We start from the raw sequence: 17,288 nt of genomic DNA, 5'->3' as shown, positions 1-17,288 counted from the left end.
GAGCCCTCACGGGCTGGTTAGGCACTGATCAGAAGATCAATTGGGGTCTGCCCACTCAACCCCTCCCAGAGCCATCTTGGCTGGCCATGTGCTCTCCAGTAAATTAGGCTCTGCCCACTCAACCCCCTCCCAGCGCCATCTTTGCTGCCCATGTGCTCCACAGATTCCCCCTTTTATTTTTGTTTTAATGGCAGACCCACCTAGCACAGTAATAAACATCAGTCCCACCACAGTTAGAAATGTCCGAAGCAGTTCAACTAATTCCTGGGCACCTGGTGTCTTTTAAGTACGCCAGTTCCTTGTATGTGCCTTTAAGCTAGCACAGGAGTCAAGATGACCTTTGAGCTTTACTGTCAGCTCCCAATTGCTCCCAACATCATCTCCCCCCGTCTTTGCTTAAAGAAGCGAACCCGCCTGTCTTAGGTTGGGTGGATCGCCTTGTCTGCCTTACCCGTCATCGGGAACTTCTTCAGAGCGAAGCTGAAGGCCCTGTCTTAGGTTGGTCAGACTGACACCCCCTCTTACCCGTCTCTGGTTGCGATTCCTCTCTGGGGGGGAAATTCATTCATTTGGAGCTTGATAACTGGCTGGCTAAGCTCATATTGCAAGGAAGGCATAGAAAAAACCATCAGCAAAAGCATTACCAGGCCAGGAAATGTTACTAGTCCTTTAACCTTAGTGAAGGATGGGATAGCAGTCTTTGCCACTTCAGAGTCCAGAGGTGGGGATTGTTCTAATCCAGCTATTTGCCTGTGGGGTTGGACAAAATCTAAGCTGAAAGCATAACAAAAGGTGGTTGTTTAACAATAAAAGAACAATTAAAGCAGGTAACATTAAAATAATTAACTCCTACAAAAATATTAAACAGTCCATAGGGTGGTGATCAAAATGAAGGTCAGGCCACCAGCTCGAAGGGACAGCTTCTCTTGTGGTGCTCCTGACGATTTCTGCATTGCCAGCATTGATCACAGCCCAGGTCACCCGTTGAGGTTGATGCAGGTTCCGTAGGGCCGTTCACAGGATTCGGAGAGTCAGGACAGCCAACAGCTGGAGTGTCACCATCTGCAATTGTTAGAGAACACAAGAGCTTCTCAAGGGCTGGTTGCCCTTGGGGATGGTTAATAATTGTCTTTCTGGCTTTTGTCTTTGGTTAGCTTATTCTTGGGCATCCTCCTGTATAGAGGAAATGGGTAAAAACTTAAGGTTCCTGGCAGGGATCCAAATGGGAGCAGACTCCCCTATGGGGAAAACGCATCCAAATCCCCTGCCCATAGTAACTAGGGGGTCAGGTCCTCTCCATTGTTGTGTCAGGGGGTCCTTCCACCTGACTTTCACTTGGGGCTTAGGGTTTAGTTGTCCCCAGTGCTTCTGAAATCTGGATTCAGTTGCCCCTTTTGAAAAATTTAAGATGTTAATGGTAAACAAAGCTATCTGTAACTGTACATGGGGGCTAATTCCCATTTTTTGTTTTAATAATTGCTCTTTAAGACATTGATGATTTCTTTCTATAATTGCTTGGCCTTGGGGATTATAGGGAATTCCTGTAGTATGATTAATATGCCATTTGTCAAAAAACTCTAACATTGCTTTGCTAACAAAACAGGGTCCATTATCGGTTTTAACTTGTGCTGGTAGACCCAAGGTAGCAAAGCATTGAAGAAAATGTGCTTGTGAATGTTTAGTTCTTTCTCCAGTATGTGCTGTGGCCCAGCATGCTCCTGAGTAGGTATCTATAGAGACAAAGATATATTTAAACTTACCAAAGGCCGGGAAATGGGTAACATCCGTTTGCCAGAGGACGTTGGGTTTAAGGCCTCTGGGATTTACCCCCGGGGGTTGTAACGGGGGTACTTTTAAGAAAGGCTGGCATGTTTTACAGGTATGTACTATCCTTTTGAGGTCCTTTACAGGAATCTGAGGAAATCTATGCTGAAGACCTCTCCAATTAATATGGGTTAAATCATGCAAACAGGTAGCCTCTTGTAATGTTAATGCTTGTGGGCCAGTAGCTAACTGGTCCGCCCACTTATTGCCTAGGGAGAAAAACCCAGGAAGATTTGAATGCCCTCTCAAATGCTGAATATGAATAGGGGCTCCCCGCCCTTCTAATAGGCCCTTAAGGGTAACCATAAGGGGGGGAATAGGGTTTTTATCCAGCTTAATATGTGCCTGGGGAATATGAGGGAGCAAGTTAATCATATATAGGCTATCAGCATACAAATTAAAGGGTTTTTGAATGTCCTGAAGAGCCATAATTACGGCCAGCATTTCCTTATATTGTGCTGACCCTTGACAAGGTTGAAATCTTTGTTGGCTCGGGGTCTTTTGTTGTTCCTCAAAGGCTGCATATGCAGAGCCCGCTTTACCTCCGTCAGTAAAAACATGGAGGGCGCCAGGAATAGGCGTAGGAGAAAATAGGGATGGTATTTTGAGGGGAAGTCGCCATAACATGACAGTCCATTTGGATGGCCCATAATGGCAGTCAGTTTGGCCTAGAAACCCCTCCAAGGAGAGAGCAAGACGAGCATTGGCTCGAGTGAGCCACTCAACGTCTGCCATCCGAAAAGGAAAAACAATGGAGTGAGGGCCGAGGCCATAATGCCTTTGGGCTTGAGTCCTTCCCTTCACAATAGCATCTGCAAGTTGGTCTGCTTGAGAGTACACCAGAGGTGTGCCCCCCAGGGGAGTGTGAACCCACTCTAATGGCTCCCCATTTTGAGTTAAAACTGCAGATATTAATGTGACCCCTGCAAACAACCAAAGGGAAATGGGCTCACTAATAGAATACCTCTTTAGGGAAACTTCATCCAGGGCTTTTTGGAACTGCAAAAATATTGCCCTATGGCTGTCTGTAATTGTAATAACTTCTTGTGGCATCCTGTCTTTTAGCAGGGCAAATAAGGGCACAAGACTATCTTTAGGGACAGAAACCCATGGCAACAGCCAATTGATTTCCCCTAAAAGACTCTGAAGTTGGGTTAAGGTTAGAGAGGCTGGAATATCCAGCAAAGGCTTAAGGGGGCTGGCCTGAGTCAAGGTAAGGTGGGTCCCGAGCACCTTAAAAGGAGCTACCTTTTGAATTTTATTAAGGGCTATGGTAAAACCCCCCTTTTTTAGTATGTCGAGGACCTGGGCCAGAAGGCCCTCCAGGCAGCTTGGGTCTCGGTGCCCCAGAATTATATCATCCATGTAGGCATAGGCAAGGGAGGTATCTGAACCCAGCACAGGCCCTAAAAGTGTGGCCAAGTATTGTTGGCAGAAGGCAGGGCTATTGGCCATACCCTGTGGCAGTACCGTCCATTCAAACCTCTGGTCAGGCTGGGAGAAAGTAAGAGAAGGTATAGAGAAAGCAAACTTCTCGCAGTCATCTGGATACAGAGGGATAATATCAATCACAACCAAAGTATATTCTGAAGGTATAGCAGGAGTCCAGGGCATGCCTCTTAGGGGCGTTCCTACTAGCTTTCATTTACCTTCCGTAGATCTTGGAGCATCTGCCAAGCCCCAGAGGCTTTTTGAATAACAAATCCAAGGACTTATACAAGGGCGGATATGCCCGAGGCTTATCTGTTCCTCCACCAGAAGGTGGAGGGCTTCAAGTTTAGGTTTGGTCAATGGCCACTGCTCCACCCAGATTGGGCTTAGGGCGGAGTCCGTCCACCAGGGGGATGGTCCAATGGGCCTGGGTCACCCTGCCACGAGGCTGCCTGGGCCTCACAGCAGGGGGGGTTCCTCCTTGCGTTAAAGGGGCTAGAGGATGCCCCTCCCCAAGTTTAAAGACTTCCCATCTAAATCAAATTTGTATCCCTCCCTGCCCCTGGGGTGGGTATAGGGGGCGGTTTGCCCACGGGCCAGTTGGCAGGGGATTGTTGTAAACAATCCCTCTTAAAGTGCCCTTCCTGCCCCCATTTAAAACAAGTCCCTCTCCCCGATGGCCTTGGGGTTCCTTGGCCCTGGGCTGCCAGCGCCTGAGTAATGGCCTCAGTCATTGTAGATGCCTGAGCCTGTAAAGCTAAAGCTAGTGATTGGGACTGGTGCTGTTGCGTTCCCACATCCTGTGAAGCCACCACCCATCTGCTCAGGGAACTGTCTCTCAATCCCGTGCAGGCCATGCAGTGGTCTGCATTCCCTTCCCAGACCAGCAGCTTTACAAACTGATCTCGGAGGTTCCCTGTCGGCAGCTTGAGGTGAACACTCTGTTGGACTCGGTCTATGAAATCAGGTCGAGGCTCACCCAGTTTTTGTCTCACTTCTGCCATGGAGGACTCAGTAGGCCCATCATCTAGTTTGTACCACACGGCAAGTCCTGCCTGCCTCACCTGGTCACAGTACGGGCCAGGTATTGCGGCCTGTTGGATGCCGGTGGAGTACCCTTCCCCCTTCCCTGCTAGCATGGCATAAGTAATAGGTTTTGCTGGTTGAGCCTGCCGGTTACTCTCCGCTTGCACTCTGCATTCCTCCTTAAAGAAAGCACACCATTTAATAAACTGAGAACTAGTAAGAACGGCTTTGGCCACATCCATCCAGTCCTTAGGGACACACGGGTGATAGGCAATGTCTTGTAATAAGGTCTGGGCCCAGGGAGAGTTTGGGCCATCCTCCGCCACTGCCTTGCGGAGCTCTTTAAGATCCTTAGCTTCCCATGGATACCATTCCAAGGGCCTGTTAGCTCCTGGTGCCAGATTGACCGGGTACGCTTGGGGAAGCGAATCCTGTGGCCGAGAGTCTGGGCCCTTGCGTGGCCCTTCCTTTCCAGAGGAGGTCTCCGAGGAGGTTACTTCCCCAGCCCTCGGCCCCTCCAATGAAGGTTGGTAGGGGTCTGGGTCTTGCAAGTCCCTCTCGCAGGTCTCATAGGGTGCCGTACCTCCCCTCCAATCGGGGGAATAGGGAGGGGGCCTAGGACCGTCAGTATCAGCTGGGTCAGAGGGAGTAATATCAGCTGGGTCAGAGGGGGTAATCTTTACCCTCGTTTTGACTTCTACTGTGCACGTCTCAGTGCGTTCTCGATTGGATTTGACACTTTCCTTCTCCTTCTCACTTCCCAACTCCTCCTGTACTCCTTCTAGGCCTGTTGCCTCTTCCTCCTCCTTCTGTGATATAGCATTACCCATATTTAGGGTTTCACTTACCCCGAGAGACCGCTTAGCCTCGGCCGGTATCTTTTCCTTTCGTGCCCCACGTTGGGCGCCAGATGTTGGGTCTTCGTCCGTCCCACGAAAGACGGACGGGGTCCGAGGAAAGGTAAGTGCGGCGCTCGCCCATTCCCTAGCCTCCCTCAGCCCAGGAGACAATCAGACACAGCGGGGAGCCAAATCCAGCAGGTAGAAAAACTCGTTTATTAACAGAGAGCAGCCCCTTTTAAAGACAACAAGGGTGGGTGGTATGGTAAGGGAGGAAGAGGAACCAATCACTGTCAAGGTCACACCCTATCATTCACCTGAGCCCTCACGGGCTGGTTAGGCACTGATCAGAAGATCAATTGGGGTCTGCCCACTCAACCCCTCCCAGAGCCATCTTGGCTGGCCATGTGCTCTCCAGTAAATTAGTCTCTGCCCACTCAACCCCCTCCCAGCGCCATCTTTGCTGCCCATGTGCTCCACAGTCAAGTGCTTCCTTCCCAATAGGAGGATTGCAGTTTATTTCGCACTACAACAAAAATGTTATTTCTCAGTCCTGAAAAAAAAAAAAAAAAAAAAAAGATGTCACACAATTACACTCTTCATACCATGTTATGCTAAAGTCTCAAAAAATTGCTCTTTTTCTAAATTTATAAATTAGTATCATCCATTTGTTGGCAACTCTGTCTAGATTATCACATTATCATACTCTATATGAACTGTTGGAATTATTTATTAACTCAGTTCTAATTATATCTCACTTGAAAGAATATTCTAGGCAAATAGAATGCCAGAATTATTTCTGAATTTGCAAATAAAATCTTTTACTTGAATAGAATTTTGTAATCTCCAATAGAATATGAAATTACAAACAAAAATATTTATTTTAAATCTAAATTCCAATTTAGTCATGTCTACAAATTCCTACATTAGAGGAACTTCTCTATTTCTCCATGCTTAACATTTTGTAATCCTTTATCATTTTTTTGGAATCCAACAGAATGATACTTACTTTTTCAAATTTTTGTTTGGAAATCATGAACCATTTTGCATCTCATCTAGGAATATTCTGTAATGAAGAGAGCATTTAAAACACAACTGAGGATTATATATGAGTTGCATTTCAATAGGAAACTTGACCTCTCAAAACATAATGACAAACTTCCCAACTCTGTATTATGTTCTTCTTCTTTGGTTTGTTTTATTAACATGAAATTATACTACCTGGTCCAGGGAAGGGGAAGGTATCACTTTGTAATTTCACTCTCTAGCCTCCTGTCTTAGTTTGAGTGCTAGAATTCCATACTTGTATCACATTGCCCTACTATAGTTAGATGGTTTATTTAATCTAGAAACAGACTAGCAATTGTGAATTTCTCTGATGATCTTATCCACTAGACTGACTGCTCAGAATGTTTATGTACAATTTAAAAAAGATGTTCTAACATTTAACACAGGATAAGAATATTATCAGATGCACGTGCAGTGGTCTCTGATTCTTTCCTCCATGGACGGATCTGATCCCTTATGATAACTTGACTTTCTTACTATCCCTGCGACCTATCTATGTAATATTCTCAACCTTTTTTGGGGAAAGTTCACTTAAGGACTTTTTTATGTTTACTTTTTTATACTGTGAAAATACCATACAGAGGGGTTACAATTACATGGGCAAGGTAATGAGTACATTTCTTATCAAGCATTGTTGCCTCCTACTTGACGACTTTCTAATATTAAAAATGATCACATGTTATAGTCTTCCTCAGGACATATTTTCTATCATTTTCTAACATTTCTATACATTCTGAGAGTTGTTGCATATATGTGTTTGCACATATAAGTACTTCTGTTTGTATGTGCATGTTTGTATGTATGTATGCAAAAACCTCAAGCTCTTATTCAGCAATCTTACTCATAACTAGTACTCCATCACTTGAGTAATTCTTCCAATGCAGCTTTTGGCTGGTTAATGATAGGTAGTGTCTCAAAGACTGTTCTGCCCAGACTGGATGCAAACTGAACTTCCCAGACTTCTTTAAATTCTTAGGTTTTATTTTTACAGGAGTATCAACTTTTAAACTAGAAACATTTTTGTAAGTGTAAAGTCTAATCTGTAGCACAGATTTTTAACAAAAGAATTCATATAAAGTTAGATGAACATACACATTACATATCCTGAATGTACATTGTTAGAAATGTGATCTTAAGCCTGGTGCCAGTGACTCAGGCCTAATCCTAGCTACTCAGGAAGCTGAGATCTGAGGATTGCAATTCAAAGTTTCTGAGGCTTATCTCCAATTAACCACCAGAAAACTGGAATTGGCGCTGTGGCTCAAGTGATAGAGAGCTAGCCTTGAGCTGAACAGTGGAGGAACATTGCCCAGGCCCAGAGTTCAAGCCCCACAACCATCAAAAAAAAATAGGATAAGGAAAGAAAAAGAAATGTGATCTTAGTAACCAGTTCATTGCTGGTATAATTCCTGCTCTTTCAACATGATATTATTTCCAGTTAAGTCCATGCTCTTATATCCGACATTCGTTGGAACCAGAATTATTCTTCCATTCTTCTTTTTACAAATTTGCATGATTAGCTACCATGATTTAGAGCTGGTAGATGAAAGAGAGTAGCCTCATCCTCCATGTTCCACTTAGTAGTAATGTCTCTCTATACCATTCCCATTAATCAACATACTGGTCTTGGCATTATTGTTTCAAAGTTGTCTTATATGCAAAGTCTTCTATAGTGTATTGAACCATTATACTTAAACACAGAGCTTCTCTTTCTCCTATTATTCCTATTGTTTTTCCTACTGTTAACTTATGTACCCTTGGGAAATAATGCACAACACACACACTCACCCACAAAATATGTTTTTGAGAACATTCTTCCCACTTAAAATTGGTTTTAATTTACAGAGCATTTACGAAATTTGAACATAATGTGCTCCAGGAAATGGTTTTTCATGCTTTAAAAAAATAGTGTACAGAGGGGTTAGAGTTACATAAGTGAGTTAATGATTACATTATCTATCAAGCATTGTTACCTCCTCTTTTGTTTTTCCCCTGCCATCCCTTTTCTTCTCACGGTCCCAACTTCCCCCTCCCTAACCCAAGTTGTAAATTTTCTACATAGTGTCTTGTTCATCTCATTGTGACAATGGGTCATACTGTATCCATGTTTCAGCATTTTGTTATTTACCTTCCCCTCTCCATATTAGAAAAATGTATATGCAAGATACAGGTCACTGACATCAAATACAGTGAAAACAGGGGTTATACCATGTAGGAAGAAAATAGAAGAGAAACAAAAAAAATCACATAGTACATGTTAGATACATTAAAAACAATAGCAAGAAAGAAGAAAACAAGTTTTGTCCCTATCTTGGGGTCCATTTCACTTATCATCTTATATGACCATATGTACTTAGATAATGTTTTATAAGTCATTTAAATATCATATTTCTCGTTACGAATTTTTCTCTGAAACATGTGTTACCTCATGTCCAAAAATATACTTGAGCTATTTCAATGAGGCCAGAAAACATTCATTTTACCTGGAGAAGCACTATAGATTGTTACTGGAAGTAAGTGGAAGGAACTGTTACTGCAAGTGGAAACTGAATCCAAGAGAGGAATTGAGCATAGAAAATTTACAAAGTTCCAATTAATTTGGCTGTCCTTTTTACTGTACAAGAAAAGAATAGGCTTGAAGGAAACTCTATCCCTGACTTGTTGGAGTGTTGTTGCTCTTTACTCAAATAAAACCTTTCTGTAAATTTCTAGTTGAAAGTATTACTAAACAAAACAATATGCCATTTGAAGGCCAGCATAGGAAAAATGGAAATAACAATGAGATGTACAAGAATTTATGTTGAAAACAAACTTTACAACTTTGGCAGGGGGGTGGCAGTGGGGATGGGGAGGAAAGGGGAAGAGATGGAAAGGGGAAACAAAGGAGGAGGCAACAATGCTTGATAAGAAATGTACCCATTATCTTGGCCATGTAATTGTAACCCCTCTGTACGGTATTTTCACAATAACAAAAAAGAAAAAGGTGAAAAATAAAGTACTCAAACAAAAAAAGTGTTCTACGGCAAAGAAAGAAAGAAATGGTGGTTTTAAAGTGTCTTGTGCATGGATATTTCCCTCCTGAGATGATTCTCTTGTTGCGGAAGTCAGTTGTCCATTCCTTTAGTATGCTCCTGAGTTCTCTATAGTAATAAGGATTCCAAAAAGCAGGATCCAGTAATTATTATCAGCAAAATGATCTTCTTTTCAAACCAGTGCTTTAAGGAAGGTCCCAAAGAAATATGTGGGTTTTTTTGTTTGCTTGTTTGTTTGTTTAGTTTGTACTGGTTGTGGGGCTTGAACTCAGAGGCTGGACCCTGTCCCTGAACAGTTGTCTTTCCTGCCCACCTGCCACAATGCTAGTACTCCACTACTTGAGACAAAAATCCACTTCTGGCTTTTTTGGTGTTTTATTACAGATAAGAGTTTGACAGACTCTCCTTTCTGGGTTGGCTTTAAACTAAGATTGTAAGAAAGCCAACTGACATCAACTCTATAGACATCTCTTTTGAAACAAGAAATATTAGATGAAGTTTATTATAAAGCTAATATTTGACAATTTTTTAAAGAAGGGAATACGTCCAGTAAAAAAGGCGTATCTTAAATGACTCAGCAAAAGTAGGTGCACTGAATCATTTTAGAATTATATTTTTTTCTGCCTGGGAAGATTAATGTTGACCTTGTTGTTCCTTTGGGGGAAATTCAAAGTCATATTTGCACATTTTAGTTGGTTGTTGGACTTGAACGTTCATCCTGGGCATTGTCCCTAATCTATTAAACTCAAATTGAATACTTTACCACTTTAGCTTCAGCACCACTTCCTAGTTTCTGGTGGTTAATTGAAGATAAGAGTCTCATGGGCTTTCCTGACCAGGCTGACATTGAACCACAATCTTATGGTCTCAAATTCCTGAATAGCTCGTATTACGGGCGTGAGCCACTAGTGTCTGGCTCATATGTCCATTTAGTGCACTTAATGACATTAGAAGACAAAGAATGGAAATTTGAAGCAATGGATCACATTGCAACTTTTCAGAAAAATTGATGTAGTAATAAGTCCTCCTTTTCCATGCTGTTTCATTAATGACTCATGAGCTGTGAGACTCTTACATTACCATCCTCCACTGTCTGTGTATGTGAATATAGTATCAGATATTGTTCATATAGAAATAGAGAAAAACTGAGATTTTTAGAAAACAAAGTAGATCAGGTATGAAAGAACAGCATAGAAGGATATATCATTTATCACACAGAGAACTAGCCTAAGAGATTGAGAATTCTAAAGGCAATGAGGAATAAGCCTAGTTGATAACAAGTTCTTCAATAACCAAAATAGGTTCCCTAGAAGAGTTTCTGGTATGCGTTAGTTATTATTATTATTTATTCCTTCCATCTGGATTTATTCCTTCTGTTCTGTCAAAACTGTTTTTTACCCTCTGAATGACTTTCTTTTTCATATTCATCAGTTTATTTTTATTGTGAAAATATTGTAGAGAGGGGTCACAATTTCATGAGCAAGGTAATGAGTACATTTCTTATCAAGGATTGCTGCCTCATACTTTGCTTCCCTTTACTATCCCTGCCCACGAATTTCCCCCCAATCCTCTTCCCCCTCCCCTGTGCCAAAGTTCTAAAGTTGCAATGGGAATTTTTAAGATGGCATTACTTTTTCATTCTTTTACTATATATTATAATTCAGACCAGGTGGTAGAAAAGGAAGTGGAAAACAATACTAAGTCCAGTAAGGCTGACATTCCTATCACATAATTAAGGAAATATAGTGTTACAAGCTGCAGGACTCATAGGGCTGTTGTATGTGACATTATTATGGAAAACACTATTAACAGTCATCTCCAACATCCATATCATTCTGCTTCCACTTTCAAAGTCAAGAGTCAAATATCGTAGCCTTTTTATAGATTGGGTGTGTCCTGGGAAGGAAGAAGGAGGTTGTGGAAGGTGATGGTGGAAAAATATGTATATTGCTTCCCTATCCACATTTTTTTGCATTTTTAAAAAGTGCTACTGATGAACTCCAACTTAAATCTAATTGACTATGCTCTCTGCACAAGATGCAGATAAATGAAGACATTTATTCTAGTGGATAGTCACATATATTAACAAAAACCAGTTCTGGAAAAAAAAGATAATAGGTAAGAAAATATAAATTGTTGTCTAAAAAATGATTTCCTTTCCTAGCAGAACAAAATGTAGTATTAAAATGCTTACTCCAGCTTTCTTAGAGATTTTTTGCTGTCTCAGTATGCAAATGTTCTCTAATTACTGTAATATCCAAGAATAAATGGCAGGATTTGAAGATCTCAGTACTTTTAGAAACAAAGGTAAGTAATTTTCCTACTTCCGGAAGTGACATGTTATGGCAAGTATGATTGATTTTATTATAGTTTCCTTCTTTTTCCTCCTTATGTCAAGTGTTGTATATCTTTGCATGTTACTTTATGTCCTGCTTCAGCTTCCCGTAGGTGAGATTTATCTCAACTCTGATGTGTCAAGATGGGTCATGTGACTTACTTCAGGTTACAAAAATAAACCATAAATGGTGAAAGGGTATTTCTAGGGGAAGATTTCTATCTCATTTTCTGTGTCAAACAGCTGACTTGTTTTCAATTAGCTATAAAAATAGCATATTTCCAGAGGGAGTCTTCTTTCTACTTATATACTGGAAGAATATAGCATGTAAAATTGAGGCAAAACTCAAATACAGCCACATATATATAACAGGTACCACTAAGCTAATATTAGAATTTGTTATTAAGAAGTAAGTTGCGGGACTGGGAAGGTGGCTCAGTGGTAGAGTGCTTGCCTTGCATGCATGAGGCCCTGGGTTCGATTCCTCAGAACCACACAAGCAAAAAAAAAAAGAATAAAAGGAAAAAGCCAGAAGTGGTGCTGTGGCTCAAGTGCTAGAAGGCTAGCCTTGAGCTGAAGAGCTGAGGAAGAGCACTCAGGCCCAGAGTTCAGGCCTCACAACCGGACCCCCCCCCCAAAAAAAAGTAGTTATTTGCTTACCATTCTTATATACCTTTATGATAGTTTACGATAGCACATCAGAATTTAACAAATACTAAACAAGAACTAAACAAATAGATAGCATTTCCTGTTTGATGCTATTACATATTTTATAAATAAGAATTCTTAATGTGATCACTTGTGGGGTTATTTTTTTCTTTTTTTAATTTTTATTTATTTTTTATTGTGAAAATACTGTACAGAGGGGTTACAATTACATGGGCAAAATAATGAGTACATTTCTTATCAAGCATTGCAGCCTCCTCCTTTGTTTCCCCTTTCCATCCCTTCCCAGCCTCCCCCACCCACCCTATCCTCCCCCCCATCAAAGTTGTAAAGCTCGTTTTCGACATGACCACTTGTACTTCTCATTGTTGCAACGGGTCCACCTGTATCCTTATTTAAACGACTTGTTTTTACCCTTCCCCTCCACAAATTATACCGACATCAAATACAGTGAAAGCAGGGGTTATACTGTGGGTGGGGGACATACAAAACAACAAAGAAATAATCTTATAAATGCGATAGAAACAAATGCATGGAAGAAAAAAAACATTTGAATACATATCTTAGGGTTCATTTTCCTAACCTCACCTTATCTGACCTTTTCTGCTTGACTCAGACAAATACTAGATATTGTAAATAAGGGAAACCATGGGACCTATGTTTCTATGGGCCTGGCTTATTTCACTTAATATAATTTTTTCCAAGTCTTTCCATTTCCTAACAATTGGGGCAATGCCATTTTTTCTGATGGAGGCATAGAATTCTATTATGTTTTTAATCACTCTAGAGCATGTATCTAATATCCACAATCATTATCCAGACCTTGTGATTGAGATGAGGAAGAACAAAACATCCAGAATTCTCCTTCTCATTTCCTCTTCTCCTTTTCCTAGTGTGAATTCTCATCCTTTCTCCAAATTCTCTTATTGATAAAGGAAGAATGACACATTGTGGATATCAAGCAAAAGGCTTCACATCAAGAATTTCATTCTTCCAGAAATAGATGAAGTAAATTAGAGTGGCTCAAGGAAGAATAAAAACATGATTTTTTTTCTCTTTCTGGCTTCCACCACAAAGTCTGAACATGACTCTAAATATCTAATAAACCATTTGCCTTGGCTAACTCTTTAAAGCATAGTTTATTTCTAACTGTTTATTGTCAGTCATGGGGCTTGAAATCTGGGCCTGGACACTGTCCCTCAGCTCTTCAGATCAAGACTACTGCTCTACCACTTGGGCCACTGCCAGTTTTCTGGTGGCTTATTGGAGATAAGAATCTCACAGACTTTCCTGCCTAGGCTGGTTTTGAATCATGATTTCAGCTCTCAGACTCCTCAGTAGTTAGGGTTACAAGCATGAGCCACAGGCACCTGGCTACATAATTATGTTTTAACATATTTACATTTTATATTTTACATATTTACATATTCATTCATATGTTGTGTAATGATCAATCTACATCATATCCATTAATTTCTGCATGTAACTTCTATTTTTAGTGAGAATTCTCAAAAACATAGTTTCTGACTTCTTGTGGTTTACAATTAATATATTTACTTTTATTCATGGATGTCTGCTAATCAAAATTATATAAAACATGAATTGTAACGTGAAAAAAATTCATGGTTCCATTACTTGTATTAAGAAAATAATTATGTCTTTTGTTTTCAATTATATTTCTGTGGGAATGTGTAAAATTAATTCATTTAGCTGTTAAAATTGATAACAGTTACCGCTGATAAAATTGATAACAGTTACCGCTGATAACAGTTACAGCTGATAAAATTGATAACAGTTATCAAGATGATTCAAACTTGTATTTGAAAATTTCACACTTAACACAAATATACTTCAACATTCTTCTAACACATACTTAAAATAACAGTAAAGCAAAGGTTGGTGTTAGCCGTTTATGTGTAGAATCGTAGAAACTCGGGAGGCTAAAACCTGAAGATTTTGGTTCAATGTCAGTCCAAACAGACAAAAATGTGAAAACTTATCTCCAATTATCCAGCAAGAAGGAGAAGATGAGGATGTGGCTCAAGGAATAGAGTGTCATCAGCCAAGAGCAAAAAATACAAGGAAGCCCATTAAACATTGAGCTCAAGCCCTAAAAATGGCATATACACACAAGATAACAACAAAAACGTACTATGGACATCAATAATGAAGACAAAATAGTAGGAAAGATCATGAGAAATGTATAAACAAATTTGAAGACAGAAATCATTTCACAGAATTTTGATTCATGAGATGTAAAAGTCGCAGTCTCATTTGTACAATCTCATTGTAGTCATTTGCGTTGAGACCTGGCTATTGGGTAACATGTGAAAGGGCAGATTGGATTACCTGACATAGCAGATATTCCTGTGACTATGCACCGTCCCACTCTGCAATCATCTAAAATCATGCTTGTTAATTTAAATAAAACCTCATGTTAGAGATCATTGCACACAGACTGGGGTCCTTAATTTGAGGCTTCAGACCAGTGCTTTTGTTTATAACCATTCCTGTTTTATTCCCCTTCCCTGGTGCAGATATACCTTACTTAGCTGGTACCAAGCCAAGACTTTGACCTAGACCCCCCTGCTTAATTCCTCCTTATTCCAGTTACAACTCATTTCACATGCTACCTCTGTCTTAGCATTAGTTGTTTTCGTTCGAATCCCCACCAGAAAACTCATGTATTCATGTCAACCCACTATAAATAACCTAGATAGAAAAGGGAGTAAGGATTTAGCATTGGGTGAGGCTTTCATCTATAGCTTTCCTTCCTAATAAATCTGTGCTACACTATCTCTTTTTTCTTCATTTCTTTTGAGTCTGACAAATGATTGATTTGGTTTGATGTAATCCCATTTATCCAAAATTACATTGAAATTTTTAACCAGTGCCAAGTAGCCCTCCTGTTTCCCCTAACTCTTCCTGTAACAATCTCAAAGTATCTGGACTTACATTGAGGTCTTTGATCCATTTGGAATCGATTCTGGTGCAGGCGGATATATAACTATCTAACTTCAGTTTTCTGTGTACAGACAATTCTACCCGAACTCTTCTTTGAAGAGGCTGTTTTTCTTCCATCCTTTATTTCTTCTTCCTTATCAAAGATTATATGCCAATTTCTGGGTCTTCAATTCTGTTGTATTGTTGGTATTCTGTGCTTTCATTGGAAAGAATGGCATTACCCCATTCTTGAAGAAATGGAAAGCCTGGAAAAAAATGATATTAAGTGAAATAAGCCAGAACCAATTCAATATATGCTGCATGGTTTCCCTCATGTGTAATAACTAGACATGTCCATATATCTACAAGTTAATCCAATAGATAGTAAAAGACAAATAATTACAATTGGACATGCTTAACTGATAGCACTCTAAGCATTCACATGGCAAGAACAAGGGAAGCTATTCTTAGTAGAGGATCACAATGGCTCAGTAGTTATGTGTATATGACCATATAAATGTTTCTTATTGAAATGAACTCTAAGAATCAATCATACATGTGAAATACATATATTGCTATATAATTTTAAAAGATGTCATAAATATAACCGACTTCTCTGTAAACTTAAAACCAAAATTCTAAGTTTAGAAGATAAAATTGAGGAAAAATTTCAACACATAAACTAAAATACATAGGGGTAAAGGTAGGAGAGAATAGATAAGATGAAAAGTAGAATAGCTAACTATTGAAGAATTAATAAACAATTTCCAAAGCTATACAAGAGACCTGCAGGTACAGCTCAGTTGTAGAACTAGACTAATATATATATATATATATATATATATATATATATATATATATATATATGTATATATATATATATATATATATATATATACAAAGCCATGGGTTCAATCTCCATCAAGGCCTAATAATACGCTAATAAATAGTAGTAATAAAATAATTACTTGAAATAAATACTTTCATATTAGAGAGGCCTGAATCTAAAAACAGTAAACAAAATACTCTCAATTCTTGTACCCAACGACATGAAACTACAAGAATGAAGAGGAAATAGTTGCCTTTTTTATCCTTTCCTTTCCTTTTCTGTTTTTTCTCTTTTTTTCCTTTGGCACTACTGGTGCTTGACATTGCTAAGGTTTAATCACTTTATATTATTTTTCAGGCCAAGCCTCCCTTAAGCAAAGATCTTTTTCCTATGGCTGCCACAAATGTGAGATAACAGGGAAATTACCCTATATCTAGCTTTCTTTGTTTTTGTAGTTTCTCATGAATTTTCTTTTGTCAGAACTGGCTCTGATATCAGTCTTCTAAATCTCTGCCTTCCAATTATCAAGGTATATTTCAAGCTTGGTCCCCATTTTTCAATGTAACTTCTGTTTTCTATATTTCATTAAGTTTTATTGAGGTTAGTATGGATCTTTACGATCTTATAAGAACACAGAGAAATCTTTTGACTACTTTTCCAATTTATTTTAATATTTCTAGTATGATATCACAAGTGGGACACTAATATTTCACAAGTACCTTATGAATACTTCAGTTATTTTAATTATTTTCTAAACATACTAAGTCCAATATAATTTTTATCAACTCTATATGAATATACCATATTTACAGATACGTTTCTTTACCAAAAATAAGTCTGTCTCATGTTTCCCTTTTTATAATTAAACCCACTACTTCTCTTTCTCCCATCCCAAACCTGTTTCATCTTGGCAAACAACACATTTTTTTTTCTTTCCGACTTCTTGATCATGTAATAACTAAGCTTTTAAGATTGAATTCAAATCTGTGGTAGATTATTCCCAGTTATTTTATGCTTTAATATTATAGTGTATTCTCTCGAGTTGCCTTTTGTTTCTGTTATTAGAGAATGTTGCACAATTCATTTCCTATTCACTTGAAGAAAGCTGGAAATGATTTCCATTTCTTCGACTAGAGTACATAATGCTGCTATAATCCTCTGTGTTTTGGCCTTTGGGTGAATGTTACATTTTATTTCTATGAGACAAAGCCTGAAGAACTCAATTCCTGTGCTATACTGTGGGTATTTGCATATTCTTCATTCTAGGAACCTGTCAAAACATTTTCAGGAGTGTC

The sequence above is a fragment of the Dipodomys spectabilis genome, unplaced genomic scaffold (genome assembly GCF_019054845.1).
Source record: "Dipodomys spectabilis isolate Male_0828 unplaced genomic scaffold, ASM1905484v1 ptg000154l, whole genome shotgun sequence".
In the NCBI taxonomy this organism is placed as follows: domain Eukaryota; kingdom Metazoa; phylum Chordata; class Mammalia; order Rodentia; family Heteromyidae; genus Dipodomys; species Dipodomys spectabilis.
Note: the sequence above shows the minus strand (reverse complement) of the source record.